Below are 20286 nucleotides of genomic sequence, written 5' to 3'. Positions count from 1 at the left end.
AAGGCTGCGCCTGGCGCCGAGGCCGGGCCCAGCCCGGCCTCTAACAGCCCGCCAGCCGCCGGCACATATTTATTTATTTTATTTATTTATTATTCTTTCGGACAATTCCACACAATACACAATTTTCTCTTGCAAATATTCATACATCATACTTTGTGTTGATAAGGGGGTTTTAACCAGGAGGGTTAAGGTGCGAACACACTAGGCACTTTACACGCGTACAGACGCGTATGAAATCCGCCCCTTTTCCATAGGGAACCATTGGTTTACGCGCGTACATGGCGCGTAAATGCGTCACTCGCGCTAAAGCAACATTTTCACTCGCGCTAAAGCAACATGTTTACGCGCGTATATATTACGTGTGTATAGCTACGCGAGGAGTTCAAAAAATTGAACTTTTGTTGCTCCTACGCGAGACGATTAGCCGCGTTGGCCAATCAGCGTTGAGCTTGACCCGCGACGTCACATACATTGGCAGGGTCGGAGAACAGTGTACTGTACACAGAGGCTGATGATGAGAGACACCGAGGAGAAAAATGTATTGCGGGCGGCCGGTGCTGTATGAAGCCGCTCGGGGTTAGAACACGTGGGGAAAGTAAACCAGGAGAATGGACTTCCTGGTTAATTCAATGTGCGGCTGTGCTTATTATGAACCCAAACATGACGACTGTCCGCGGGACTTTCACGACAAGTAGAGCGAAGCACCGGTGTTGATCTACGCCAGCCACGGTCCCTTGTCACAGCCAGGTAGGGTAATTTTGGCAACCTCGGCTGGTTGCTGGCTTATGCACACGCTAGAATCTATAACTGTCATAAGTATTCACTTCTCATTAAGGCCTAGTGGAAAATGGGTATTTAATTTGCAAATCCATTGTTTTTCAATATATTGTCTTTGTTTTCTGGTCCAATTAGGCTTTGCTTCCACAATAGTAGCGCTGTTAATTTATTCCACCCATGTTCAATGAAATGTTTGACTAAGGGTAGATGGGTTTCTTTTTTACCACAAATATTATACCTGCCCAGGTCGAAAAGAAGTATACTTAATTGCATAAAAAATGTACTGGAAGTTCAAATAGTATGTTTGAAGTACATTGGTATTTCTAAAGTAATTACTTGAAATGCATTAAAGATACCCTTTCTTGCACTTTAACATACTAGTCAAAAGTATACTTTGATTACTAGTGTATTAAATATATGCTAAATTATGCTTCTAAAAAATATACTAAAATGTAAGCATATTATTTTGAACATTTTAGTGTACTTACCCAAAACATATTTATTTTATGCTTATTTATAGTGCTATTTTATAGTGCTTTGTTTAAGTGCATTTAAAAATAATTCCACTTCAAGTGTTATAAATGTATAGGCTACTTATAGCATGTTTGCTTTAATTGGTACCAAAGTATATTATTATGTAATGCACAATTGCTTCAGTCTTCTTATCAGAAGTAGGATTTTTGAAGCATGTTTTTCTTATATATTTTAAGTATATTTTTATTAAAGCATATTAATTCATTTAAACTTCATTATACTATACTGTAGGTAGCTATAATCCGTGCAGGTGTAGTTTAACAAAGTGCACTCCTAATGTATTATAAATATAATTACATCTCAGAGTATACTAATGTAACTTTTAATCAAAAAATTCAGATTTTTTTGTACTTATAAAATGTATTTTATGTAGCACTGTACATTAGGCCTACTTATTACAAAAAAGAAAAGAAAAAAAACATCTCAATAGTTCATTACAACACTATACCAAATAGGCATATTGTTTAAACGTACCCCCTTTAATCTAACGTGTAAACATGGTTTTAAATGGCTTCAGCATTTTGCAGGTAGGTTCTGTTCTGAACGAATAGCAGCAGTGCACTTCCACAGGTGACATGGTGAGATCTTCACCGAACCAAAAAAACAAAAAACAGACAGTCAGCACAGTGCATTTAATTCGACCAATCACAGTCCACGTTTCCGAATCAAATGTGCGTACTGGCCAATCGGGGGCCAGTCACCGAGTCACGTGACAGATTTCCGTTGCTGATAGAGACATACGGATAGGGCCAAGAAAAAAACGGCGTTTGAATAATCGTTTCCAAGGTTTGCTTTGCTTCATGATTCGGACATCGGCAGGTGGACTGCTCAGAAATAATAAAAGGGGAACAAAGAAGAACGGAATATCAGTCAGCTCCGGTCAGCAACCGTGATGAACTTCACCGTGAAGAGGGCCAGTGTGTGTCTGCCAAGCCGAATCCGACATGGAAAAACGAAAATACTGCCAGCCAAACTACTTCTTCTTGACGGTAAGTTAAATTTTTCGGCAGACAACACAGTTGGTTAATTTACTATTATATGGGCATCCTCCGAGTTTATAAAATATTTTGCGAGCTGGATAATGTTGGTGTGGAATTCTAACCGTTAGCAACAAAGTTATAGCATGACTAAGCTCAGCTAGCTAGGCAGGGACACATGTCCACATTGTGAAATAACCCAGTAACAACATGTTAGAATGCATTCATCACTGAAATAACTAATTCTCAATTCATCCACAACATTAAATTATATTCTAGTAAGAAAAAAATAAGGTTTTTAAATAGTGAGTGCATATTTAATCATGCACATTACAGCTAACCATAGGTTTTTACAGGTGTAGCTATATAGCATGGATGAACAAGAGGATCAAAATGGAAACCGAAAAGATGACAATTAAAGCCTTTTTTGCTAACTATATTAACTTTTTGTCCCTTTCAAAGACACCGAGATGAAGAAGTTTCCAAACAACACTGCCGGAAGTGCAAGCCCTCATTTGCAGAAGAATTTGCAGACCAGGCCTACTCAAAGGAAACCACTCCACTGGAAAGATGAAGATGGGAGAATGTAATGTTTAATTTCAGTTTGTGTTTTAGTTTGTGAAAAAAGCATTTTATTATTGTGCAGGACATTTCAATGCGGAGCATGCCTCTAAGATAATCATTCTTGTTGTGCTTTATATAATGGGATATTAATTTCTGTAAATTTTGCTTCTTTAAATATGCTCTGCCATACCAGAATATTTGCATTTAATTTTGGTCAAGATATAATACTGTACTTGCTGTACTCTTGCCTCCACCCCTCCCTTACCCCCCACACTGCCACCATCCTTGTCCACAGTCTCCTCGTCACTTCCCGTCCGGATTATTGCAACTCTCTCCTCCTCGGCCTACCTCACAAATCCCTCCATAAACTTCAACTAGTTCAGAATTCAGCTGCCCGCATCATAACTCGAACCCCCTCCATCCATCACATCACTCGTGTCCTCCAACAGCTCCACTGGCTCCCGGTCCAGATCCCTATCCAATTTGAAATCCTACTGAATACATACAAGGCCATCCCCATATTTGTCTGATATCCTCCAGATTCCCACTGGCTCCTGTTCCCTCAGTTCATCTTCCTCCATACACCTGTCTGTCCACTCTGCCCGTCTCACCTCCATGGGGAGCAGAGCATTCAGCCGCTCTGCTCCCCGTCTCTGGAATTTACTACCACCCCAACTCAGAAACATTGGTTCATTCCCCCATTTCAAGTCACAACTCAAAACACATCTGTTTAAAACTGCCTATTTCATTTGATGTAAATTGCTCTGCTTCTCTCTGTTGTTTTTATTGTTGCTTTTATTTTATATTGCTCACTACTGCTTTTTAAAAGTTTTAAATGTCTGTATGGTGTCTTTGAGTGCAGTGAAAGGCGCCTTTAGATAAAATGTATTATTATTACTCTGGAAATATTTTGTCTGTTATGTTAACAATCTCTACATTAAATTCAGTAAAATGATGTTCTCTGTGTGTGTTGGCATTTAAATACATTTTTTACAGCGTAATATATTTAAAATGCATTATTTTAAATGCATTATTAATGAGCTATAGTCTATATTAAGTTGTGTTAAAGTATGTTTTACTGTATGTTTTATTATACTTTTAGTGGCTCTTCAAGTATACTTATAATAATATCATTAAAAAAGAGCAAATTTAAATGAAATTAAAGATCTACACAGAGAGCACTTCAAATGTGACTGAAAGGGTATTTTAAATATAATTTAAAGTAATACACTAAATTGCATTAAAGTTCACTTAAAGTTGTTCCAATTTAACACAATTAAGTACACTAAATTGTATTTATGTTCATTTTAAGTTGAACTTTAGCATATCTAAAAGAGCACTTATCATACTTAAAGTTGTTCCAAAATAACACACTTAGTATGCACTTAGTATTAGAGCACGCAAAATGCACTAAGTATGTTTGGGAAAAGATCTACTTAAGTATACTTCTTTTCGACCTGGGTGTTGAGTAAACCTGGTGAGCAATGTATTGCCCGTCTCCCCTACATATTGAAGTGGACAGCTCTGACATTGTATAAGATATATACAATTCTTAGTCTTACTATTGGTCCCTTTTTGGGTTGCAAACACATTATTGTTTTGTTTATTATAGACCCAAAGTTCATGTTTATAGAACTCTGTTCGGGCCACCTCTACTCTTAGAGTTAAAGGTTTTAACTTAGCTTTGATTAGTCTGTCTTGTAAATTTTGGTTTTTCTTATATGCTGAAATAATCCTATGGTCTTTTAGTAGACCACTTTGTTCTTTAAATCTTTGGAAGTGATTCTTAAAGGTCTTAGACATTGCTACTGCAGACTGAGAATAAAAAGTAACCAATGGTATTAAAGGATCTAGGTTAATAGATTTAACTGTGAGAAAAGTTTTTTGTATTAGTCTAAGAAAGGTATGAGAATACCCTCTAGTGAGTAATACTTTGCATAACAAAAAGTCCACCTCAGTTAAGCTGTGTGTCGACTTAATAGTAATGGAGCTGTTGAAATTATTCAGAAAAGAACAACATGCTTGAAAATCTTGCAGAGAATGCGTCCACACTAGGGATGTAACAATATACCGCAAAACGGTCGTTCGCGATATGAAAAGGCCACGAATGTCAACCGTAAGTTTTTTCTTGTTATACCGCGTCACGGTATTGAGGCGAGCGTGTATGGTAAATGCGCTCCGTCATTGTGGAGAGTCTGGTAAGCAACGTTGTCATAAACGTAGCACTCAATCTAACACTGTATGGGCCACACCAACATTGGAAACCAAACAATAACACATTGACACAACATCTTATCACTGAAACATGACTTCTAACTTCAAACTGAACAGTCACGTCTCACGTGGGCCGTTGTTTACACTAGCGCGTGCAGCTTCACAACATTGAGTCACGTAGCAGCAAAGAAGAGAGAGAAAGAGAAAAGGGAGATAGAGAAAAAGATCGACTAGCTTACCAGACTGAAGAGAAAGTTGCTCGCGGGTCAATTATATAATTATGAATCCAGGCGAACGTGAGGAAATGAGATTATAAAAAAACAAAAAAAAAAAAAAAAATAGAATAGAATAGAATCCACCGCGCGTTAAATCCCCGGTAAAGTCGGCGAACTTCCGTGAAAGGCAGATGAAGGAAATAAGTCCAAAGATCCTTGATATATTCATCACAACTTCACGTGAACTCAGCAGACAGTAGCTAACAGCATGTTGCGCAATACTATGGAATCCCTACTATGTCAAACTTAGGTGACACTACTTTGGTCAAATGAAGGTGACGTTGCGAAAGTGTGAGGAAGGGAGGGGGAGAGGAGTGCACTGCAAAAACATTGATTGGACTGCAATTTAAGTTAATAACAAATAAAAATCATAAATAAATATTTTACAGAGTTAATTGTGCTTGTCATAATGTAGGCCTAATAAGGTAAAAGCATGGCTTGCAAAAATAGAGTTGATAAGCAAATAAAACATAAATAAATGGGGAAATTATCACACTATTTAAATTATTTTTATTTTATACATACTTTTACAGTTACAGACAAGTGACTAAATTAAGTTTAGATTTAAAATTCCTATTTCAGTTTGAAAAATATAGATGTAAAGCTTCTTTAAAAACAGCAGTAGAGAAGCAGTGTCTTTGTTTTGGTGATAAATTGTTTAAATCTCTCAGAAATCTCTTTTTCATATTAAGATATAAAAAATTTGAATTATTCTTGTGTTTATGTTTTATTTAAATCAGCGGTACAACATTTCATTTGAGGGGGTAGAAATGAATTCCGCGCTTAATATCGTATCGTGATATCGCGATATCAATCGCAATATCGTATCGTACCCAAAATTTCATATCGTTACATCCCTAGTCCACACTCCCCAAATATCATCTAGATATCTGAAATAGTGTAGAAGTTTAAGGGGGGCCTCAACTAGAACTAATTGTTCCAACTCAGCCATAAATATATTTGCAAATGAGGGGGCAAACTTCTTCCCCATAGCTGTGCCTGATGTCTGTAGAAAGAATTTGCCATCGAATTCAAAATCATTCCTGGTCAGATTGATATATAACAGTTGCAGTATTTCTTTGTCTGGCCGTTTAGAATTTGGATATTTGTGAAAAGCATTTTTGACTGCCTGCATACCTTGATTTGTGTCTATATTAGTATACAGACTGTCCACATCCATTGTAAATAGTATAGCTTCTGATGGAATTTCCAGTTGTTTGATCTTTTTAACAAAATCATAAGTATCTTTGATATAACTAGGATGTAATATGGAGATGGGATTCAAATATGTCTCCACAAACTCTGCTGTAAAATATGTTTCACTACCACAATCAGATACAATAGGTCTCCCAGGGGGAATAATATTGGGAAGACTCCACTTGTCTTTGGCCTTATGAATCTTAGGTAACATATAAAACAGTCTAGGTCTGGGCTCAGCTTTCCCCATGAGATATGTCCTTTGCTTCATGTTAATGAATTTCTTTTATTGTAGTTTTTTAAGTATTTCTGTGACTAAAGGAATGGTATCTTTATAAATAGGTTTTTTAAGGTTTTTATAATACTTTTTATCATTAAGTTGCCTGTACCCTTCCCACAGATACTGCTCTCTGTCCATGATAACAACAGAGCTGCCTTTATCTGCTGGTTTAATGACAATGTTTTTGTTCTTTTTTAGTTGTTTTAGGGCTTCCAATTCCAATTTATTTATGTTACTAGTGTTACACTTAGCAACATAATTATCCTGGAACCATTCCGTGTCAGCCTGTATGAGTTGCCTTAAGGGCCAGGGCACGGTTGGATCTGGTGGAACCCACGTGGATTGTGGTGTGAATGGCAGTTGTTTAGTTTCTTTGGCATTTTCAAAATGTACAGCCAATTTTAATCTCCTATGGTAGGTTCTGATATCAATTTGTGTTTGGTTTTTAACATTCTTTTCATCTCCTATGATGGGGATAAAATTGAGACCCTTGTTAAGTAGGGAAAGCTGAGCCGCAGTAATATTAAACTTTTTAGACAGTACTATAACATTCTTGTACCCCGTTGTATGTTTGGTTTTCACGGGGCGTTTTCTTTTAACATCTCAACCCAGTGGTGAAGGATGTTTCTGGCCGTGGGGATGGTCCAATGGATGCCATCTTGTTCAGCTACAAAGTCCTTCTCCAGTAGTTTGGGGATGGAGTTGAAGTGGCTCACGATGTGATGGTTGAGATGCATCAGGTTCTGTTGCTCATCTTCTGGGAGGGACTCAGAAAAGTTCAGTTCAGGTATAAGTACAAGGGCTTTGGGAAAAGCAATCTCTGCCATTCTAACCGCCCTCTGTAGTTGCACCACACCTGCTTCGTCAGTTCTCTGGATCCTGTTATTTATGCCAAAAGACAATATAAGTGTTTCAACCAGATCCGTGTGTATTGTTTTAGCCAATATGGCTTCTGCATGTCTGAATGTAGCACCTGGGTATGACTCTATTTGGAGGTCTGGTTCTTGAAATGGTGGTATTCTACATGCGTTGGAATCTCCCATAATAAGCATTTTTACAGGGAGTAAGAGTCCAGTCTTTCATTTTGTTCTTTCCTGTGCTCAAATGTCTGAATGGTCTGTACACTGGTGATGATGCATTGCTAACAGGTGCCTTAAAATTAAGTTTAGTCTGTGCTGCAAATTGGCCTATGTTAGGTGTGGCATGTGTGTTACCTATTACTATAGGTGGTGTACAAGTAGGTGAAGTCTTGCTGGTCCTGGGTTCAGGGCTGGAGGATGTGGGGCTGTCCTCAACCAATGTGACGGATTCTGTAGATTCTACACTGGATGGCCTGTAGGGATTATTAATATATCAAAATAAATGTTTTTTTACTCTGTAATTGCAATGCCAATCTCCTGTCTCTTCCAGTGCATGATAACACAATAAACAAGTCCAGATAAAAGAAAAACATTCTTATTCCCATGCATTGTGGCTAAAAAAGAGAAATCAATATTTACAAGCTCATAAAGGCAGTACTGGCTGGGGTTAGGTTTCAGAAAAGTAGTAAACAGCCTTAGGCTTATGGTAGATGGAGTATTTAGGTTCAGGTCTACAGGTACACGGTTAGGTTTAGAGAAGGTATAGGGGGTTGTTAGATAAGTCTCAACACATCATATATAACAAGGCTTAAATAGAGCAATATAAGGGGTAAGTAACTCAACAGAAGAGGTCATGACAAGCCTGCCAATGGATGATTATAATGGGGAAAGGTAAGTAAGATGTTAACAATATTGTCTGCACATACTGCCTGATGAGGCTTAGTAGTAGTGTTATGGACATATATGTTTATACACACTTAAATAAGCATTTCAACCCATTAAAGCATTCCTTTGTGAAGGCCCAACTGGGCTCAAAGCTGTAAAAGCATAATTATTCCCTCTTACTACTTAGATGATGCCATAATGTATAGATATGTTAATCTCTATATACACACTTAAATACACATTTCAACTAAACACAGCTTAATCTGTTAGGCCTACACAATACATATATCTTAGTCATAGCCCCAAGGAAGTGGGGTTACATGATAGTGCTAAGGATTCTTCATCTTGGACCTCACAAGGAAAAGGAGGGATGGTGACCTTCAATGGAGCTGGCAGGCCTGATGTCATCTCCAAGTAGGATGTCCCTCTGTGGTGGTAATGCAGACCATGCAGGGTTGGTGGAGGTACTCTTCTCCTCATCTGGGGTCTGTATTGGTCTCAGACTGGAGAGGACTGGGGGGCCCATGCAGGTGGAGGCTTTAAGGGTTTTTCTGGATGTATTTTGTTGAAAGTAAGTATATGGATTCATCTGGATAACACAGTCATCTGCCATGGTGGAAGAGGAATGGACCCTGGGGTGCAGGCACGTGCCTGTGGCCCTCCCAAACAGGCGCCTGGGTACACCAAACTTGGTCTTGTAGCGGCGATAGCTTAGCATTAGCAACATGGCGGTGGTATGTTAGCATTTAGCTTAAAAACTGTTTGAAAAGAAAAGAGGCTTTACCAAACTGCTGCTGCAGACGTCCTTTATTTTCGAAACCTTTAACAGCGACGTTTCGACCAATTTCGGTCTTCTTCAGGCTTACAAAGGTTTAAAGCACTTACAAAAATTGTGTGAGACGAGCCCAGGCTTGTAGGCATGGCGGGCATCGTGTCTGAAAAGAGAGAGGAGAGGCTTTGCGGCAGTCGTAAAGGTGGGTGGCCTTAGCCTTACATATATGATCCAATGCTGCCCTCTTGTGGCTCGGAGGTGTAATAAATATCAATGCAAAATTGTGCTATTAATATATCAAAATAAATGTTTTTTTACTCTGTAATTGCAATGCCAATCTCCTGTCTCTTCCAGTGCATGACAACACAATAAACAACAAGTCCAGATAAAAGAAAAACATTCTTATTCCCATGCATTGTGGCTAAAAAAGAGAAATCAATATTTACAAGCTCATAAAGGCAGTACTGGCTGGGGTTAGGTTTAAGAAAAGTAGTAAATAGCCTTAGGCTGTTTACTGGTTTGTGCACACGCTAGGATTTATGATGTCATAAGTATGTATCTCTCATAAGGCCTTATAATATGCAAAGGTAAGTAAGTATAAGATTGCCTCACTGAGGCCTTTGGGTCCAAGGTATTAAGTGTAGGCTGGTGAGTACACAGACAGAGCATCAATCATAAAATCCAACATATCCCAGTGACTTATGGTAGATGGAGTATATAGGTTCAGGTCTACAGGTACACGGTTAGGTTTAGAGAAGGTATAGGGGGTTGTTAGATAAGTCTCAACACATCATATATAACAAGGCTTAAATAGAGCAATATAAGGGGTAAGTAACTCAACAGAAGAGGTCATGACTAGCCTGCCAATGGATGATTATAATGGGGAAAGGTAAGTAAGATGTTAACAATATTGTCTGCACATACTGCCTGATGAGGCTTAGTAGTAGTGTTATGGACATATATGTTTATACACACTTAAATAAGCATTTCAACCCATTAAAGCATTCCTTTGTGAAGGCCCAACTGGGCTCAAAGCTGTAAAAGCATAATTATTCCCTCTTACTACTTAGATGATGCCATAATGTATAGATATGTTAATCTCTATATACACACTTAAATACACATTTCAACTAAACACAGCTTAATCTGTTAGGCCTACACAATACATATATCTTAGTCATAGCCCCAAGGAAGTGGGGTTACATGATAGTGCTAAGGATTCTTCATCTTGGACCTCACAAGGAAAAGGAGGGATGGTGACCTTCAATGGAGCTGGCAGGCCTGATGTCATCTCCAAGTAGGATGTCCCTCTGTGGTGGTAATGCAGACCATGCAGGGTTGGTGGAGGTACTCTTCTCCTCATCTGGGGTCTGTATTGGTCTCAGACTGGAGAGGACTGGGGGGCCCATGCAGGTGGAGGCTTTAAGGGTTTTTCTGGATGTATTTTGTTGAAAGTAAGTATATGGATTCATCTGGATAACACAGTCATCTGCCATGGTGGAAGAGGAATGGACCCTGGGGTGCAGGCACGTGCCTGTGGCCCTCCCAAACAGGCGCCTGGGTATACCAAACTTGGTCTTGTAGCGGCGATAGCTTAGCATTAGCAACATGGCGGTGGTATGTTAGCATTTAGCTTAAAAACTGTTTGAAAAGAAAAGAGGCTTTACCAAACTGCTGCTGCAGACGTCCTTTATTTTCGAAACCTTTAACAGCGACGTTTCGACCAATTTCGGTCTTCTTCAGGCTTACAAAGGTTTAAAGCACTTACAAAAATTGTGTGAGACGAGCCCAGGCTTGTAGGCATGGCGGGCATCGTGTCTGAAAAGAGAGAGGAGAGGCTTTGCGGCAGTCGTAAAGGTGGGTGGCCTTAGCCTTACATATATGATCCAATGCTGCCCTCTTGTGGCTCGGAGGTGTAATAAATATCAATGCAAAATTGTGCTATTAATATATCAAAATAAATGTTTTTTTACTCTGTAATTGCAATGCCAATCTCCTGTCTCTTCCAGTGCATGACAACACAATAAACAACAAGTCCAGATAAAAGAAAAACATTCTTATTCCCATGCATTGTGGCTAAAAAAGAGAAATCAATATTTACAAGCTCATAAAGGCAGTACTGGCTGGGGTTAGGTTTAAGAAAAGTAGTAAATAGCCTTAGGCTGTTTACTGGTTTGTGCACACGCTAGGATTTATGATGTCATAAGTATGTATCTCTCATAAGGCCTTATAATATGCAAAGGTAAGTAAGTATAAGATTGCCTCACTGAGGCCTTTGGGTCCAAGGTATTAAGTGTAGGCTGGTGAGTACACAGACAGAGCATCAATCATAAAATCCAACATATCCCAGTGACTTATGGTAGATGGAGTATTTAGGTTCAGGTCTACAGGTACACGGTTAGGTTTAGAGAAGGTATAGGGGGTTGTTAGATAAGTCTCAACACATCATATATAACAAGGCTTAAATAGAGCAATATAAGGGGTAAGTAACTCAACAGAAGAGGTCATGACAAGCCTGCCAATGGATGATTATAATGGGGAAAGGTAAGTAAGATGTTAACAATATTGTCTGCACATACTGCCTGATGAGGCTTAGTAGTAGTGTTATGGACATATATGTTTATACACACTTAAATAAGCATTTCAACCCATTAAAGCATTCCTTTGTGAAGGCCCAACTGGGCTCAAAGCTGTAAAAGCATAATTATTCCCTCTTACTACTTAGATGATGCCATAATGTATAGATATGTTAATCTCTATATACACACTTAAATACACATTTCAACTAAACACAGCTTAATCTGTTAGGCCTACACAATACATATATCTTAGTCATAGCCCCAAGGAAGTGGGGTTACATGATAGTGCTAAGGATTCTTCATCTTGGACCTCACAAGGAAAAGGAGGGATGGTGACCTTCAATGGAGCTGGCAGGCCTGATGTCATCTCCAAGTAGGATGTCCCTCTGTGGTGGTAATGCAGACCATGCAGGGTTGGTGGAGGTACTCTTCTCCTCATCTGGGGTCTGTATTGGTCTCAGACTGGAGAGGACTGGGGGGCCCATGCAGGTGGAGGCTTTAAGGGTTTTTCTGGATGTATTTTGTTGAAAGTAAGTATATGGATTCATCTGGATAACACAGTCATCTGCCATGGTGGAAGAGGAATGGACCCTGGGGTGCAGGCACGTGCCTGTGGCCCTCCCAAACAGGCGCCTGGGTATACCAAACTTGGTCTTGTAGCGGCGATAGCTTAGCATTAGCAACATGGCGGTGGTATGTTAGCATTTAGCTTAAAAACTGTTTGAAAAGAAAAGAGGCTTTACCAAACTGCTGCTGCAGACGTCCTTTATTTTCGAAACCTTTAACAGCGACGTTTCGACCAATTTCGGTCTTCTTCAGGCTTACAAAGGTTTAAAGCACTTACAAAAATTGTGTGAGACGAGCCTAGGCTTGTAGGCATGGCGGGCATCGTGTCTGAAAAGAGAGAGGAGAGGCTTTGCGGCAGTCGTAAAGGTGGGTGGCCTTAGCCTTACATATATGATCCAATGCTGCCCTCTTGTGGCTCGGAGGTGTAATAAATATCAATGCAAAATTGTGCTATTAATATATCAAAATAAATGTTTTTTTACTCTGTAATTGCAATGCCAATCTCCTGTCTCTTCCAGTGCATGACAACACAATAAACAACAAGTCCAGATAAAAGAAAAACATTCTTATTCCCATGCATTGTGGCTAAAAAAGAGAAATCAATATTTACAAGCTCATAAAGGCAGTACTGGCTGGGGTTAGGTTTAAGAAAAGTAGTAAACAGCCTTAGGCTGTTTACTGGTTTGTGCACACGCTAGGATTTATGATGTCATAAGTATGTATCTCTCATAAGGCCTTATAATATGCAAAGGTAAGTAAGTATAAGATTGCCTCACTGAGGCCTTTGGGTCCAAGGTATTAAGTGTAGGCTGGTGAGTACACAGACAGAGCATCAATCATAAAATCCAACATATCCCAGTGACTTATGGTAGATGGAGTATTTAGGTTCAGGTCTACAGGTACACGGTTAGGTTTAGAGAAGGTATAGGGGGTTGTTAGATAAGTCTCAACACATCATATATAACAAGGCTTAAATAGAGCAATATAAGGTGTAAGTAACTCAACAGAAGAGGTCATGACAAGCCTGCCAATGGATGATTATAATGGGGAAAGGTAAGTAAGATGTTAACAATATTGTCTGCACATACTGCCTGATGAGGCTTAGTAGTAGTGTTATGGACATATATGTTTATACACACTTAAATAAGCATTTCAACCCATTAAAGCATTCCTTTGTGAAAGCCCAACTGGCCTTATTTCAGTGAGAGCTGCAGAAAGAAGCAATACAATTTCACTGAAAGCTGATGATAAAATTGACTTAATATTTCAATGCAAATACTATATATAACTAGTTTAGCATGCTGAGTTCTGCTTGGCAAGCCATGAGAGACTCTTGAAAACCATTTGGAACAAAAGTTACAGCACATTTGAACAAAGTTGAAAATTAGCCTTATTTCAGTGAGAGCTGTAGAAAGAAGCAATAAAACTTCACTGAAAGCTGAAAAAAAGTTTGAGCAAAATTTTTCTTTTTGGTGGAAGATTATATTTTGAGAGGAAGATTTCTTTTATCACAGGAAGATTTTTTTATCGACATTGGTTTTTTTGGAGGAAGAATTTTTTTTCGGTTGACAGTGGGAATTCTTTTTTTGAAGGCAAATGAAAACTGCTTCTGAAATCTGCTTTATATTTCAATGCAAATAATTGAAAGTACAACTTGTTTGGAATCCTGAGTTCAGCTTGGCAAGCTGTGAAATACTCTTGAAAACCATTTGGAAAAAAAGTTTTAGCAAAATTTTTCTTTTTGGTGGAAGATTATATTTTGAGAGTAAGATTTTTTTTAACATAGGAAGAATTTTTTTACAAATTTTTTTTTTCTGAAGGAAGAATTTTTTTGGTGGGGAACTTTTTTTTTTCAATGGCATTTGAAAACTGCTCCCGAAATGTTCTTAATATTTCAATACAAACACTATGTACAACTTGTTTGGCATCCAGAGTTCAGCTTGGCAAGCTGTGAAAGACTCTTGAAAACCATTTGGAAAAAAAGCATGAGCAAAATTTTTCTTTTTGGTGGAAGATTATATTTTGAGTGGAAGATTTCTTTTATCACAGAAAGATTTTTTTATCGACATTGTTTTTTTTGGAGGAAGACTTTTTTTTTCGGGTGACATAGTGGGAATTCTTTTTTTGAAGGCAAATTTTTTCTTTTCAATGGCATATGTGTTCTTAATATTTCAATACAAACACTATGTACAACTTGTTTGGCATCCAGAGTTCAGCTTGGCAGGCTGTGAAAGACTCTTGAAAACCATTTGGAAAAAAAGTTAGAGCAAATTTTTTCTTTTTGGTGGAATATTATATTTTGAGAGGAAGATATTTTAAACATAGGAAGAATTTTTTTACGATTTTTTTTTCTGAAGGAAGAATTTTTTTGATGTGACTTTTTAGGGAACTTTTTTTTTTTTCAAAGGCAAATGAAAACTGCTTCCAAAATGTTCGTAATATTTCAATAAAAACACTATGTACAACTTGTTTGGCATCCTGATTTCAGCTTGGCAAGCTGTGAAAGACTCTTGAAAACCATTTGGAAAAAAAGTTTGAGCAAAATTTTTCTTTTTGCTGGAAGATTATATTTTGAGATGAAGATTTTTTTTAACATAGGAAGAATTTTTTTACGATTTTTTTTTTTTATGAAGGAAGAATTTTTTTGAGGTGACTGTTGTGGGGAACCTTTTTTTTTTTCAATGGCATATGAAAACTGCTACCGAAATGTTCTTCTTATTGCAATGTTTGGCATCCAGAGTTCAGCTTGGCAAGCTGTGAAAGACTCTTGAAAACCATTTGGAAAAAAAGTTTGAGCAAAATTTTTCTTTTTGCTGGAAGATTATATTTTGAGATTAAGATTTTTTTTAACATAGGAAGAATTTTTTCACAAATTTTTTTTTTTCTGAAGGAAAAATTTTTTTGAGGTGATTGTTGTGGGGAACTTTTTTCTTTTCAATGGCATATGTGTTCTTAATATTTCAATACAAATACTATATACAACTTGTTTGGCATCCTGAGTTCAGCTTGGCAAGCTGTGAAAGACTCTTGAAAAATATTTGGAAAAAAAGTTTGGGCAAAATTTTTCTTTTTGGTGGAAGATTATATTTTGAGAGGAAGATTTTTTTTAACACAGGAAGAATTTTTTTACGATTTTTTTTTTTCTGAAGGAAGAATTTTTTTGAGGTGACTTGTGGAGAACTTTTTTTTTCAATGGCATATGAAAACTGCTACCGAAATGTTCTTCTTATTGCAATGTTTGGCATCCTGAGTTCAGCTTGGCAAGCTGTGTAAGACTCTAGAAAACCATTTGGAAAAAAAGTTTGAGCAAAATTTTTCTTTTTGGTGGAAGATTATATTTTGAGAGGAAGATTTTTTTTAACATAGGAAGAATTTTTTTTACGAATTTTTTTTTTCTCAAGGAAGAATTTTTTTGAGGTGACTGTTGTGGGGAACTTTTTTCTTTTCAATGGCATATGTGTTCTTAATATTTCAATACAAACACTATGTACAACTTGTTTGGCATCCTGAGTTCAGCTTGGCAATCTGTGAAAGACTCTTGAAAACCATTTGGAAAAAAAGTTGGAGCAAAATTTTTCTTTTTGGTGGAATACTATATTTTGAGAGGAAGATTTTTTTAACATAGGAAGAATTTTTTTACGATTTTTTTTTTCTGAAGGAAGAATTTTTTTGATGTGACTGTTATAGGGAACTTTTTTTTTTTCAAAGGCAAATGAAAACTGCTTCCTAAATGTTCTTAATATTTCAATACAAACACTATGTACAACTTGTTTGGCATCCTGAGTTCAGCTTGGTAAGCTGTGTAAGACTCTAGAAAACCATTTGGAAAAAAAGTTTGGGCAACATTTTTCTTTTTGGTGGAAGATTATATTTTGAGAGGAACATTTTTTTTAACATAGAAAGAATTTTTTTACGAATTTGTTTTTTCTGAAGGAAGAATTTTTTTGAGATGAATGTTGTGGGGAACTTTTTTTTTTCAAAGGCAAATGAAAACTGCTTCCAAAATGTTCTTAATATTTCAATACAAACACTATGTACAAGTGTACAAGGGTTTCAATTTCACTGAAAGCTGATGATAAAATTGACTTAAGATTTCAATGCAAATACTATAAATAACTAGTTTAGCATGCTGAGTTCTGCTTGGCAAGCCATGAAAGACTCTTGAAAACCATTTGGAAAAAAAGTTACAGCACATTTGAACAAAGTTGAAAATTAGCCTTATTTCAGTGAGAGCTGCAGAAAGAAGCAATAAAATTTCACTGAAAGCTGATGATAAAATTGACTGAAGATTTCAATGCAAATACTATATATAACTAGTTTAGCATGCTGAGTTCTGCTTGGCAAGCCATGAAAGACTCTTGAAAACCATTTGGAACAAAAGTTACAGCACATTTGAACAAAGTTGAAAATTAGCCTTAGTTCAGCGAGAGCTGCAGAAAGAAGCAATAAAATTTCACTGAAAGCTGATGATAAAATTGACTGAAGATTTCAATGCAAATACTATATATAACTAGTTTAGCATGCTGAGTTCTGCTTGGCAAGCCATGAAAGACTCTTGAAAACCATTTGGAACAAAAGTTACAGCACATTTGAACAAAGTTGAAAATTAGGCTTATTTCAGTGAGAGCTGAAGAAAGAAGCAATAAAATTTCACTGAAAGCTGATGATAAAATTGACTTAAGATTTCAATGCAAATACTATATATAACTAGTTTAGCATGCTGAGTTCTGCTTGGCAAGCCATGAAAGACTCTTGAAAACCATTTGGAACAAAAGTTACAGCACATTTGAACAAAGTTGAAAATTAGCCTTATTTCAGTGAGAGCTGCAGAAAGAAGCAATACAATTTCACTGAAAGCTGATGATAAAATTGACTTAAGATTTCAATGCAAATACTATATATAACTAGTTTAGCATGCTGAGTTCTGCTTGGCAAGCCATGAAAGACTCTTGAAAACCATTTGGAACAAAAGTTACAGCACATTTGAACAAAGTTGAAAATTAGCCTTATTTCAGTGAGAGCTGCAGAAAGAAGCAATAAAATTTCACTGAAAGCTGAAAAAAAGTTTGAGCAAAATTTTTCTTTTTGGTGGAAGATTATATTTTGAGAGGAAGATTTCTTTTATCACAGGAAGATTTTTTTTATCGACATTGGTTTTTTTTGGAGGAAGAACTTTTTTTCGGTTGACAGTGGGAATTCTTTTTTTGAAGGCAAATGAAAACTGCTTCTGAAATCTGCTTTATATTTCAATGCAAATAATTGAAAGTACAACTTGTTTGGAATCCTGAGTTCAGCTTGGCAAGCTGTGAAATACTCTTGAAAACCATTTGGAAAAAAAGTTTGAGCAAAATTTTTCTTTTTGGTGGAAGACTATATTTTGAGACGAAGATTTTTTTTAACATAGGAAGAATTTTTTTTACGAATTTTTTTTTTCTGAAGGAAGAATTTTTTTGAGGTGACTGTTGTGGGGAACTTTTTTTTTTCAATGGCATATGAAAACTGCTATCGAAACGTTCTTCTTATTGCAATGTTTGGCATCCTGAGTTCAGCTTGGCAAGCTGTGAAACACTCTTGAAAACCGTTTGGAAAAAAAGTTTGGGCAAAATTTTCCTTTTTGGTGGAAGATTATATTTTGAGAGGAACATTTTTTTTAACATAGGAAGAATTTTTTTACGATTTTTTTTTTCTGAAGGAAGAATTTTTTTGAGGTGACGTTGTGAACTTTTTTTTTTTTCAATGGCATATGAAAACTGCTACCGAAATGTTCTTCTTATTGCAATGTTTGGCATCCTGAGTTCAGCTTGGCAAGCTGTGAAACACTCTTGAAAACCATTTGGAAAAAAAGTTTGGGCAAAATTTTCCTTTTTGGTGGAAGATTATATTTTGAGAGGAAGATTTTTTTTAATATAGGAAGAATTTTTTTACGAATTTTTTTTTTCTGAAATAAGAATTTTTTTGAGGTGACTGTTGTTGTGAACTTTTTTTTTTTTCAATGGCATATGAAAACTGCTACCGAAATGTTCTTCTTATTGCAATGTTTGGCATCCTGAGTTCAGCTTGGCAAGCTGTGAAACACTCTTGAAAACCATTTGGAAAAAAAGTTTGGACAAAATTTTCCTTTTTGGTGGAAGATTATATTTTGAGAGGAAGATTTTTTTTAACATAGGAAGAATTTTTTTACGAATTTCTTTTTTCTGAAAGAAGAATTTTTTTGAGGTGACTGTTGTGGGGAACTCTTTTTTTTTCAATGGCATATGAAAACTGCTACCGAAACGTTCTTCTTATTGCAATGTTTGGAATCCTGAGTTCAGCTTGGCAAGCTGTGAAATACTCTTGAAAACCATTTGGAAAAAAAGTTTGAGCAAAATTTTTCTTTTTGGTGGAAGACTATATTTTGAGACGAAGATTTTTTTTAACATAGGAAGAATTTTTTTACGAATTTCTTTTTTCTGAAAGAAGAATTTTTTTGAGGTGACTGTTGTGGGGAACTCTTTTTTTTTCAATGGCATATGAAAACTGCTACCGAAACGTTCTTCTTATTGCAATGTTTGGAATCCTGAGTTCAGCTTGGCAAGCTGTGAAATACTCTTGAAAACCATTTGGAAAAAAAGTTTGAGCAAAATTTTTCTTTTTGGTGGAAGACTATATTTTGAGACGAAGATTTTTTTTAACATAGGAAGAATTTTTTTTACGAATTTTTTTTTTTCTGAAGGAAGAATTTTTTTGAGGTGACTGTTGTGGGGAACTTTTTTTTTTCAATGGCATATGAAAACTGCTATCGAAACGTTCTTCTTATTGCAATGTTTGGCATCCTGAGTTCAGCTTGGCAAGCTGTGAAACACTCTTGAAAACCATTTGGAAAAAAAGTTTGGGCAAAATTTTCCTTTTTGGTGGAAGATTATATTTTGAGAGGAACATTTTTTTTAACATAGGAAGAATTTTTTTACGATTTTTTTTTTCTGAAGGAAGAATTTTTTTGAGGTGACTGTTGTTGTGAACTTTTTTTTTTTTCAATGGCATATGAAAACTGCTACCGAAATGTTCTTCTTATTGCAATGTTTGGCATCCTGAGTTCAGCTTGGCAAGCTGTGAAACACTCTTGAAAACCATTTGGAAAAAAAGTTTGGACAAAATTTTCCTTTTTGGTGGAAGATTATATTTTGAGAGGAAGATTTATTTTAACATAGGAAGAATTTTTTTACGAATTTCTTTTTTCTGAAAGAAGAATTTTTTTGAGGTGACTGCTGTGGGGAACTCTTTTTTTTTCAATGGCATATGAAAACTGCTACCGAAACGTTCTTCTTATTGCAATGTTTGGAATCCTGAGTTTAGCTTGGCAAGCTGTGAAATACTCTTGAAAACCATTTGGAAAAAAAGTTTGAGCAAAATTTTTCTTTTTGGTGGAAGACTATATTTTGAGACGAAGATTTTTTTTAACATAGGAAGAATTTTTTTTACGAATTTTTTTTTTTCTGAAGGAAGAATTTTTTTGAGGTGACTGTTGTGTTGAACTTTTTTTTTTTTCAATGGCATATGAAAACTGCTACCGAAATGTTCTTCTTATTGCAATGTTTGGCATCCTGAGTTCAGCTTGGCAAGCTGTGAAACACTCTAGAAAACCATTTGGAAAAAAAATTTGAGCAAAATTTTTCTTTTTGGTGGAAGATTATATTTTGAGAGGAAGATTTTTTTTAACATAGGAAGAATTTTTTTACGAATTTTTTTTTTCTGAAAGAAGAATTTTTTTGAGGTGACTGTTGTGGGGAACTTTTTTTTTTCAATGGCATATGAAAACTGCTACCGAA

The sequence above is a fragment of the Ammodytes marinus genome (genome assembly GCF_949987685.1).
Source record: "Ammodytes marinus genome assembly, chromosome: 24".
Lineage (NCBI taxonomy): Eukaryota > Metazoa > Chordata > Actinopteri > Uranoscopiformes > Ammodytidae > Ammodytes > Ammodytes marinus.
This window is presented reverse-complemented; position numbering follows the sequence as displayed.